The sequence below is a fragment of the Ranitomeya variabilis genome, chromosome 1, assembly GCF_051348905.1.
Source record: "Ranitomeya variabilis isolate aRanVar5 chromosome 1, aRanVar5.hap1, whole genome shotgun sequence".
Lineage (NCBI taxonomy): Eukaryota > Metazoa > Chordata > Amphibia > Anura > Dendrobatidae > Ranitomeya > Ranitomeya variabilis.
Window position 1 is genome coordinate 428,231,682 of NC_135232.1, and position 12,036 is coordinate 428,243,717.

The window sequence follows — 12,036 nt, forward strand, 5'->3', positions numbered from 1 at the left end:
TATAGATATATTAGGGGATACCAAAGATGAAAGAATAAGGAAGGCAGCAGCACCATGTTGTTTACCTGCACACCTATGGATTGCCATGAGGAGGAAAACCCCGACGCGCGTTTCGCAACATAGCTTCTTCCTGGGGGTCGTGGCAATGAGGGGAACGCAGTGCCAGCTTTTTAAATGCAGCGGTTGTCACGGCGCTAGCGTCCATCGAGCACACAACAGGAAGCGGCGGGTCCAGCGTCCCATGTCATCAGCTCCCGCCCATCTCCGACGCGTCAGGAGAAGGGAGGGAGAGGATGACGCGAGGGGACGCGTTACCACGGCAACCCGGAGAGGCCGACAGGCGCGAGCGCACTATGCAGCAAATAGAAAGTACAGACTGAGAAGTACTGGGAGAAAAAAGTGAGTAGTGAGTGGATGCTGTGTGAATGCGTGAAGCTGTTTGGGAGGACTATACAAAGCCAGTGAAGAAAAGGAAAAGGGGGAATACTATTAAAGAAAAAGAAAAACTTGAAATAGTGACAAAAACAATACAATGTATAACAGTGCTGGTGAGCCTAAAAGCACAGAAAAAAAATTACAAATGATATAAATATATATAATAATATGAAAATATATACACCCATAAGGGGTGTAAAGAATAAGTGAAAGGAATTTTTTTTATATAATAGACAGGTACAATGTTGAAATGAAAAATACATTTAATCCACATAAAAGGATTAAGGATTTGGAATATTGAAGTCCTTTTCTTCATCATGGGTGAGAGGGTAAGGCATAAAAGGGCAACACCATAAGTGAAGTGTAGAAATACAGCAACCGGCCAATACAAGTTCAAGGCAGCAAAGCATATACAAAACTGAAAGAAAAGACAACACATACAATTAGAATACATAAACATATAGAATGTACAGGAAAGGTAATTCCTACGCAGAATGATAAAAAAAGGGAGACAGTAATTAGAGAAGCACCATCAAATCCCAAATTATATTTAAAGGAAGGGAGCAAAACTCATAACTTCATTTACGGTAATCCATTAGTTTGAAGTGAGCCTATCCTGGAAATCCATTTTGTCTCTAATTGGGCCAATTTGGTTTTAACATTACCACCCCTTGAGTGTTTGAGGATCCTATCAATGCCAATGACCCTCAGTAGACTGGAATCACAGTTGTGGACAGATTTAAAATGCCGAGGTATTGGTTTAAGGGATGTCAAATCTTTGACCTCACGAGCATTAGATATATCACGGACATGTTCTCTAGTCCGTATCTTGAGTTGTCTGGTGGTCATGCCAATGTATATTGAAGGGCAAGGACAGGTAGCATAATATATCACATGGTCTGTGCCACATGTGATATTGTGAGTAATCTGAAAGACCTCATTACCTTGTGTATTTTTTAGGTCCTTAGCCCTGGCCATATTTGTACAAGCCAGGCATTTCTTACAAGGAAAGAATTCCCATTTTGGTCCTTTGGAGTCAAGAAAGTTGTGTGTACCGTAGTAACACCCCTACATTGGCTATGGACCAGCATGTCCTTCAAGCTCTGAGATCTCCTATATGTGATAGTTGGAATTGTAGGGATACTCTTGGCCAAAACTGGATCATTCATGATAATACGCCAGAATTTAGAAAGGGCTTGTCTCATAGATTTCCACTTCTCATTGTAAGATGATATAAATCTCACTGTAGTCGATGTTGGCAAATTAATTTTTGGTTTTAATAAATCAGACCTCTGTTTACTGCACGCTTTGGACCACCCCTGATGAATGACCCGATTGGAATAACCTCTCTGCACAAAACGTGCTAATTCAGAGGACTTGCATCTGAAAAGAGGATTCAGTTGAGCAGATTCTCTTTGTTCTCAAGAACTGCCCATATAGAATACTGTCTTTTAAAGGCCTAGGGTGTGATGAGGCAGCATGTAATACCAAATTCACTGATGTTTGTCTCCTGAACACTTCTGTGTGTAAAAATCCATCATCACTCTTATAAATTTTTGTGTCAAGGAAGTCGATACATGTTCGACTGCACTTACATGTCAATTTAATATTCAAAACATTATCATTAAGGAGTTGAATAAATGATGTTAGGTCAGTCTCAGAACCTTGCCAGATGACAAAAATGTCATCAATAAATCGCATCCATGTACACACTTTTTCAATCAGAAGGATGACATTGGTCAGGAAGATAATGCGTTCCCATGAACCCGGAAATAAATTTGCGTATGAGGGCGCAAACACAGCCCCCATAGCAGTAATTGAAGGTAAAAGACTTCCTTAAAGATGAAGAAATTATGTATTAGGGCATATTCCAACAATATGAGAAGGAATTCAATTAAATCATTGTCACTGGTAGACATGTGGAGGAAACTCCTGACTGCTTCAATACCGTCATTATGTCGAATTGATGTATATAATGATTCAACATCAAAAGACACCAACCACATGTCTGTCTCAAGAGGTATATCTGCCAATTTACAAAGCACATCACCAGTGTCCTGGATATATGATGGGAGAGCTTCCACCATCGGGTTCAGATGAAAATCAAGGAATTTATTGACTTGTTCACAAAGCCCACCCCCCCTGAGACACTGGGAGGCCCCAGGGGGTTAGTGACTGACTTATGTAATTTTGGGAGTAAATACAAGCATGGCGTTCGTAGTGTTTCAGGGACTAATCCATCCATAATTTCTTTGGAGATTGTGCCATTATAGAACGCCTGTTCAACTAAATCCCTTAATTGGCTCTGATAGGTAATAGTAGGATTGAAGGTTAATCGTTTATAGCAATTAGGGTCTTTTAACTGCCTTAATGCTTCCCTTTCGTACATTTGGGAAGGCCATAAAACAATATTTCCCCCTTTGTCAGCAGGTTTGATTACTGTATTTTCGAGTGATCTCAATTCTTTAAGAGCTATTCTCTGTCGCCTTGTCAAATTATCATGCTGTATCCCAGTAGGGATGCGGCGAAATTCATCGGCAACCAGACGGACAAATAGTTCGATCTCTGGATACAAACTAAGGGGTGGAATTTTTTTTGGCTTAGATACCACAAATTTACTCACAGTGGGCGGTATTGGAGTCATATTGCCCAATTCTTCCAATATAGCAATGGCTTCCTGCTTCTGAGGTGACCACTCACTCACTGTTGGTGATTTGTCATGCAGCTTTTTTAACACCAGCTTTCTTGCAAAAAGATGCAAGTCTTTTAAAGCTGTAAAATAATCAAAAGACGCCACAGGGGAAAATGTTAGTCCCATACTCAATACATCAACTTGATCTTTGGACAACTCTATATCAGACAAATTTATTAACTGGAGTTTAGAGGATTTATTGGAGGATCTCAAATTCCTATGTTGGTAGGGGCTAAACCTATGAGCACCTCCACGTTTACCCTTGTCGTTGGAACCCCCCTTAAAGGGATGGGATCCAGGAATACTTTCAACCGAGGATAAGGACAAGCATTATTGTTTTGATAGTCATTTAAATCCCGTTTAAATTTCTTTGTTTTTGTATCTTGGATCTCCTTGACCCAATTTGTTAGAAGTTTGTCTATGTCTCCATCTCTGTCAAGGGTAAAGTATTAGTCAATTTTATTTGAAGGGCCTCAATCTCTCCCTCCAAGGTTTCTAATGTCTTTTTATTCATACCGATGAGGATCTCCATGAGGGATCTAGAGCAGGTAGTACAAGCCTCCTCCCACCTATTCCGAAAAAATAGATCTTCTACAGGAAATTAAGGTAATATCCTAACTCTCAAGCCCCGAGGTATCAAACTCTTCATTAAATAATTCTCAAGAGAGGCTTTGTTCCACCAAATACGGGCTCTTTTTTTAATAAGAAATTTAAATGAGTTCTTAAATTCAGAAATGCTCCCATTTTCATTACCCACACTCTGCACATGTTCACCCTTGAATATTGTGTCGATGTTAGAGAGCCATAATTGGTCTCTGGCTTCAATATCCATGGCCAAGAAACTGTGAAGACACAGAAAATCAATCAAATATCCAAAGCAGGCCTGGATTTAGGGGTGGGCCCAAGGGGCCCGGGGCCACCCACCAAACGGGGGCCTCCCACCAACATAGGGATAAACAGGGGCGTAACTACCGCGGTCGCAGCGGTTGCCATTGCGACCGGGCCCCGCAGGTCAGGGGCCCAGGGCCGGCCCCTGACCTGCGGGGCCGGACTGGCCATCGGGCACTTCTGGCAAATGCCAGAAGAGCCGGTGCCAGTAGTGGGCCGCCCGCTGTACTGTGCCCCCCGCCAGTGCCGCCGCCACCGCATTTAACTATACCGGCGTCTATGACACCGGTATAGTTCAATGCAATGATGTCGGAGAGAGCGTCTCCTGACACTCCCTCTCCCATCATTCCCCGCTCTGCCTCTGACAGTACACTGCGGGTGCGCGATGACGTCATATCATCGCGCACCTGCTGTGTCCTGCGCAGACTGCAGCCACCGAGACAGGAGCAGGGACGAGCAGCGCGGGCAAAAGGAAAGGTGAGGAGAGTGTTTTTTTTTTTTTTTTCTTTTTAACCGGACTGTGGGGCCATTATCGGGGGTGGTGGGATGAGATGTGGGCTGTGCTCTATATACCACTGTGCGGGCTGTGCTCTATATACCACTGTGCGGGCTGTGCTGGATATACCACTGTGCGGGCTGTGCTGGATATACCACTGTGCGGGCTGTGCTGGATATACCACTGTGCGGGCTGTGCTCTATATACCACTGTGCGGGCTGTGCTCTATATACCACTGTGCGGGCTGTGCTGGATATACCACTGTGCGGGCTGTGCTGGATATACCACTGTGCGGGCTGTGCTGGATATACCACTGTGCGGGCTGTGCTCTAATACCACTGTGCGGGCTGTGCTCTATATACCACTGTGCGGGCTGTGCTGGATATACCACTGTGCGGGCTGTGCTGGATATACCACTGTGCGGGCTGTCCTGGATATACCACTGTGCGGGCTGTGCTCTATATACCACTGTGCGGGCTGTGCTGGATATACCACTGTGCGGGCTGTGCTGGATATACCACTGTGCGGGCTGTGCTGGATATACCACTGTGCGGGCTGTGCTCTATATACCACTGTACGGGCTGTGCTGGATATACCACTGTGCGGGCTGTGCTGGATATACCACTGTGCGGGCTGTGCTGGATATACCACTGTGCGGGCTGTGCTCTATATTCCACTGTGCGGGCTGTGCTGGATATACCACTGTGCGGGCTGTGCTCTATATACCACTGTGCGGGCTGTGCTCTATATACCACTGTGCGGGCTGTGCTGGATATACCACTGTGCGGGCTGTGCTGGATATACCACTGTGCGGGCTGTCCTGGATATACCACTGTGTGGGCTGTGCTCTATATACCACTGTGCGGGCTGTGCTGGATATACCACTGTGCGGGCTGTCCTGGATATACCACTGTGCGGGCTGTGCTCTATATACCACTGTGCAGGCTGTGCTGGATATACCACTGTGCGGGCTGTGCTGGATATACCACTGTGCGGGCTGTGCTCTATATACCACTGTACGGGCTGTGCTGGATATTCCACTGTGCGGGCTGTGCTGGATATACCACTGTGCGGGCTGTGCTGGATATACCACTGTGCGGGCTGTGCTCTATATTCCACTGTGCGGGCTGTGCTGGATATACCACTGTGCGGGCTGTGCTCTATATACCACTGTGCGGGCTGTGCTCTATATACCACTGTGCGGGCTGTGCTGGATATACCACTGTGCGGGCTGTGCTGGATATACCACTGTGCGGGCTGTCCTGGATATACCACTGTGTGGGCTGTGCTCTATATACCACTGTGCGGGCTGTGCTGGATATACCACTGTGCGGGCTGTGCTGGATATACCACTGTGCGGGCTGTGCTGGCACCCAACACCATGTTGCAGTGCAGGAGATTCCTGCAACAGTCCGAGGCGTATCTAGGGGAATGTGGGGGGGGGGGGGGGCATTTGGAAGTTCGCACCGGGGCCCATAGCTTTGTAGTTACGCCACTGGGGATAAATATCTCAAAACATGTAAAATACACCTCTCTTTGCTGTGAACCATTACTAATGATAAAGAACATTTAAGAAAAGAGAAACCATTGAAAGTGTAGGGACCTGGCTACGGTCCTACATCTCAGTGGCTGGCGCAGAGTGGCAGAGTCATGACACCTGACCTGCGTCAGCATCCACTGACCTGGCTAGCCAGACTTCCTTAGTACTCTCCCTGTACCTAATGCTTAGCTTATGGCATGCGGCAGCCTTCTCCGATCCCAACAGAAGCTTCTAGGTGCTACCTATTCAGCTATATGATCGCTCCCTCGGGTTAGATCAGATGAGTTTGTTCAGCTGCCTTGTCGGCGTGAGAAGAGGATTCTCGAGCGCGGCAGCCCAGCAACAGCCTCTGATATATACAGCCTGGCAGCAGCCCCTCATATATATACAGCCCAACAGCAGCTTCTAATATATACAGCCCAGCAGCAGCCCCTCATATACAGGGGTTGGACCAAATAATGGAAACACCTGGAAACATCAACAAAAGTTAGTTTAATATGGTGTAGGTCCACCTTCTGCGGCGATTACAGCCTCAATTCTCCGAGGTATGGATTCATACAAGGTGTGAATTGTTTCCAAAGGAATTTTAGCCCATTCTGCAGTTAAAACACCCTCCTGTTCATAGAGCGATGATGGCGGCTGAAATCGACATCTAACTTGAATCTCTAAAATCGACCATAAATGCTCAATAATGTTGAGGTCTGGGGATTGTCGGGGCCAGATGATATGCTCAACTTCATTAGAATGTTCCTCCTGCCATGCTTTAACCTTTAACGATTCTAGCTGTATGAATTGGTGCATTATCATCCTGAAAGATGGCGTTCCCCTCCGGGAACAGCGCTTGAACCATTGGATGCACCTGGTCACCCAAAATGTCTAAATAATCTCAGCTGTTAATTCTTCCATGAAGGGATATCATTGGCTTGGCGGATCTCCACGAAATAGCACCCCAGATCATCACAGAACCTCCGCCATGTTTTACGGTTGGGAGAAGGCAGTCTGGATGGAATGCTTCTTTCGGCTGTCTCCAAACGTACACTCGGTTGGAGGTCGGAAATAGGGTAAACGATGATTCGTCTGAGAATATTACATGTTTCCACTGCTCGCGGGACCAATTCTGGAGGTTTCTACACCACTCTAAACCCTTGGAAACATTTGTCATTGAGAGCATCGGTTTTCTAATTGCAGCTCTTCCATAGAATCCAGATTTGTGCAGCTCCCGACGAACAGTTTTCGTGGAAACTGGGTTCTGTAGGTGTTCATTGAGCTCAGCAGTGATTTTCAGAGCCGTGGTCTTGCGATCCTCTCTCACAATTCGCTTTAGAGTCTGACGGTCTCTCTCAGTCAACTTTGACTTTCGGCCGGGTCTGTGCTTTGCTGCGGACGTTTTTCCTTCTCTTTCAAACGCAGTCATTACTTTGGAGACAGTACCTCTTGACACGCCAAGCATTCGGGCACTTTCTGTTACACTAGCGCCTGCCATACGAGCACCAACAATTTGGCCTCTTTGAAAATCCAAGAGGTCTGCCATTGGTATCAGGTTCTTATCAATGTTCTTACATTTCTGCAAAACAGTTAATTTACATACACATATCACATAACACAAATAATCAACTACAAAACATTACCATATGTCACGGTTTGCATGTTTATAACATGTTCGAAGATTATGATGCCAAAATGTTAGGTGTTTCCATTATTTGGTCCAACCCCTGTATATATACAGCCCACCAGAAGCCCCTCATATATATACAGCGCAGCAGAAGCCCCTCATATATATACAGCCCAGCAGAAGCCTCTCATACATATACAACCCAGCATAAGCCTCTGACACATATACAGCCCAGCAGAAGCCTCTGACACTTATACAGCCCAGCAGAAGCCTTTCATATACATACAGCCAAGCAGAAGCCTCTCATACATAGAGCCCAGCAGAAGCCTCTGACATATAGAGCCCAGCAGAAGCTTCTGACATCTAGAGCCCAGCAGAAGCCTCTCATACATATAGTCCAGCAGAAGCCTCTCATACATATACAGCCCAGCAGAAGACTCTCATACACATAGAGCCCAGCAGAAGCCTGACATATAGAGGCCAGCAGAAGCCCCTCATATATATACAGCCCAGCAGAAGCCTCTCATATATATACAGCCCAGCAGAAACCTCTCATATATATACAGCCCAGCAGAAGCCTCTCATACATATACAGCCCAGCAGAAGCCTCTCATACATATACAGCCCAGCAGAAGCCTCTCATACATATACAGCCCAGCAGACGCCTCTCAGACATATACAGCCCAGCAGAAGCCCCTCATATACAGCCCAGCAGAAGCCTCTCATATACAGCCCACCAGAAGCCTCTCATATACATATATATATATATATATATATATATATATATATATACAGCCCAACAGAAGCCTCTCATACATATACAGCCAGCACAGCAACAGCCTCTGATATATACAGGTAAACAGCCTCTGATATATACAGCTCGGCAGCAGCACACCTTATATATATATATATATATATATATATATATATATATATATATATATATATATATATATACAGCCCAGCAGAAGCCCCTCATATATATACAGCCCAGCAGAAGCCCCTTTATATATATATATTTACAGCTCAGCGGAAGCCCCTCATGTATTGTATATGTATATATATATATATATATATATATATATATATATATATATACAGCCCAGCAGAAGCCCTTCATATATATACAGCCCAGCAGAAGCCTCTCATACACATACAGCCCAGCAGAAGCCTCTGACATATAGAGCCCAGCAGCAGTCTTTGATATAGACAGCCCAAACTTCTACAATATACATAGATACGTATGTACATATTTTAACCTTTAACGCCCTTTCAAGACTTCAAGGGCTGACAAGGTCAGATATACTGCGTGAATTGGACTTTAGTGACATCATTAGTGATTTTGCAGAACGAAAATCAAGGAAAGGCCCGGATTGTAAAAAATGAATGATTTTACTTGAATTGCTCTGCATAAATGATTTTTGTAAATAAACTTGCGTTCGTTTCATTTTGTGTTTTTGCATTACATATTGCAGCACCTTGAAAAATGGGCCTCCCTCCAAAATGGGCCCTGGGCAACCCACCTCTTACATCCGGCCCTGATCCAAAAAATTCATATGGTATACTTCCATGCTGCCTCATCACACCCTAGACAGTATTCTATATGGGCAGTTCTTGAGAACAAAGAGAATCTGCTCAACTGAATCCTCTTTTCAGATGCAGTCCTCTGAATTAGCACGTTTTGTGCAGAGAGGTTATTCCAATCGGGTCATTCATCAGGGGTGGTCCAAAGCGTGCAGTAAACAGAGGTCTGATATATTAAAACCAAAAATTAATTTGCCAACATCGACTACAGTGAGATTTATATCATCTTACAATGAGAAGTGGAAATCTATGAGACAAGCCCTTTCTAAATTCTGGCCTATTATCATGAATGATCCAGTTTTGGCCAAGAGTATCCCTACAACTCCAACTATCACATATAGGAGATCTCAGAGCTTGAAGGACATGCTGGTCCATAGCCAATGTAGGGGTGTTACTACGGTACACACAACTTTCTTGACTCCAAAGGACCAAAATGGGAATTCTTTCCTTGTAAGAAATGCCTGGCTTGTACAAATATGGCCAGGGCTAAGGACTTCAAAAATACACAAGGTAATGAGGTCTTTCAGATTACTCACAATATCACATGTGGCACAGACCATGTGATATATTATGCTACCTGTCCTTGCCCTTCAATATACATTGGCATGACCACCAGACAACTCAAGATACGGACTAGAGAACATGTCCGTGATATATCTAATGCTCGTGAGGTCAAAGATTTGACATCCCTTAAACCAATACCTCGTCATTTTAAATCTGTCCACAACTGTGATTCCAGTCTACTGAGGGTCATTGGCATTGATAGGATCCTCAAACACTCAAGGGGTGGTAATGTTAAAACCAAATTGGCCCAATTAGAGACAAAATGGATTTCCAGGATAGGCTCACTTCAAACTAATGGATTACCGTAAATGAAGTTATGAGTTTTGCTCCCTTCCTTTAAATATAATTTGGGATTTGATGGTGCTTCTCTAATTACTGTCTCCCTTTATTTTATCATTCTGCATAGGAATTACCTTTCCTGTACATTCTATATGTTTATGTATTCTAATTGTATGTGTTGTCTTTTCTTTCAGTTTTGTATATGCTTTGCAGCCTTGAACTTGTATTGGCCGGTTGCTGTATTTCTACACTTCACTTATGGTGTTGCCCTTTTATGCCTTACCCTCTCACCCATGATGAAGAAAAGGACTTCAATATTCCAAATCCTTAATCCTTTTATGTGGATTACATGTATTTTTCATTTCAACATTGTACCTGTCTATTATATTAAAAAATTCCTTTCACTTATTCTTTACACCCCTTATGGGTGTATATATTTTCATATTATTATATATATTTATATCATTTGTATTTATTTTCTGTGCTTTTAGGCTCACCAGCAGTTATACATTGTATTGTTTTTGTCACTATTTCAAGTTTTTCTTTTTCTTTAATAGTATTCCCCCTTTTCCTTTTCTTCACTGGCTTTGTATAGTCCTCCCAAACAGCTTCACGCATTCACACAGCATCCACTCACTACTCACTGTGTTTTCTCCCAGTACTTCTCAGTCTGTACATTCTATTTGCTGCATAGTGCGCTCGCGCCTATCGGCCTCTCCGGTTTGCCTTGGTAATGCGTCCCCTCGCGTCATCCTCTCCCTCCCTTCTCCTGACGCGTCGGAGTTGGGCGGAAGCTGATGACGTGGGACGCTGGACCCGCCACTTCCTGTTGTGTGCTCGATGGACACTAGCGCCGTGACAACAGCTGCATTTAAAAAGCTGGCACTGCGTTCCCCTCATTGCCACGACCCCCAGGAAGAAGCTACGTTGCGAAACGCGCGTCGGGGTTTTCCTCCTCATGGCAATCCATAGGTGTGCAGGTAAACAACATGGTGCTGCTGCCTTCCTAATTCTTTCATCTTTGGTATCCCCTAATATACCTATATCTATATTTAGTCTAATCTAATGCACTTGCACTTTACTAGGACTTTTATCTTCTTATATAGATATTATTACTAGTGTATTGCACAGTATTCCTATTTATATATACCTCATATACGCACATTTCGGGGGCCATATATGTGCACTTTAGTGGCTGATATACCTATACTCTGTAGGCAGTTCTTTGTATATTTTGTGAAATATTTCCTGTTACATTCCAGAGCCTGCTGGTGCACTGTTGTTCTATACCTACCATATTATCTGATTTTACGTACTATTAAGATTTATATTTGATTGATACTTACACTTATGCTATTTATTGCTTTGAGCTCACTCTGCCTTGTTTAAACTTCCTGTTTGTATAATTATGATGATTTCTATTTTTAATTCATTATGAATAAAATATCTTAAATTTTATTTTTTGGTTTTGCACTTCCCCCAAAACGTTGCGACTTTTTACAGATTGATAACTTAGCCCCTATGTTTCATGCATGGATAAAAAATGTTACTAGAAAATCTTGCAATTGTTCTTTTCCGTCTGTTTATAAAAATATTAATTCAGTTATTGTTGACTAATGACAATACCATTAGTAACCAAATTGATTAAATCTAGAATTCAAGTGCATAATATAGGATGCATTTTATTACTCTCTTGCTACACTTCCATTTCAGGAGTCTGTAAAACCTGTGAAAACTCTGTGATACAGATATATTGAACCAGTGGAGACCTTGTACTAATTCAAGGTATGGCTCAGTGGCTAGCACTATTGTTCTGGGTTTAAATCCCACCAAGAACAACATCTGCAAGGAGTGTGCATCCTGCGTTGCAACCTTTTATCAATTTTTCTCCATTGAGATTAGCTAGTGTCAAGGGTTGTAAACTTCTTGATTATAATGTGCACCCA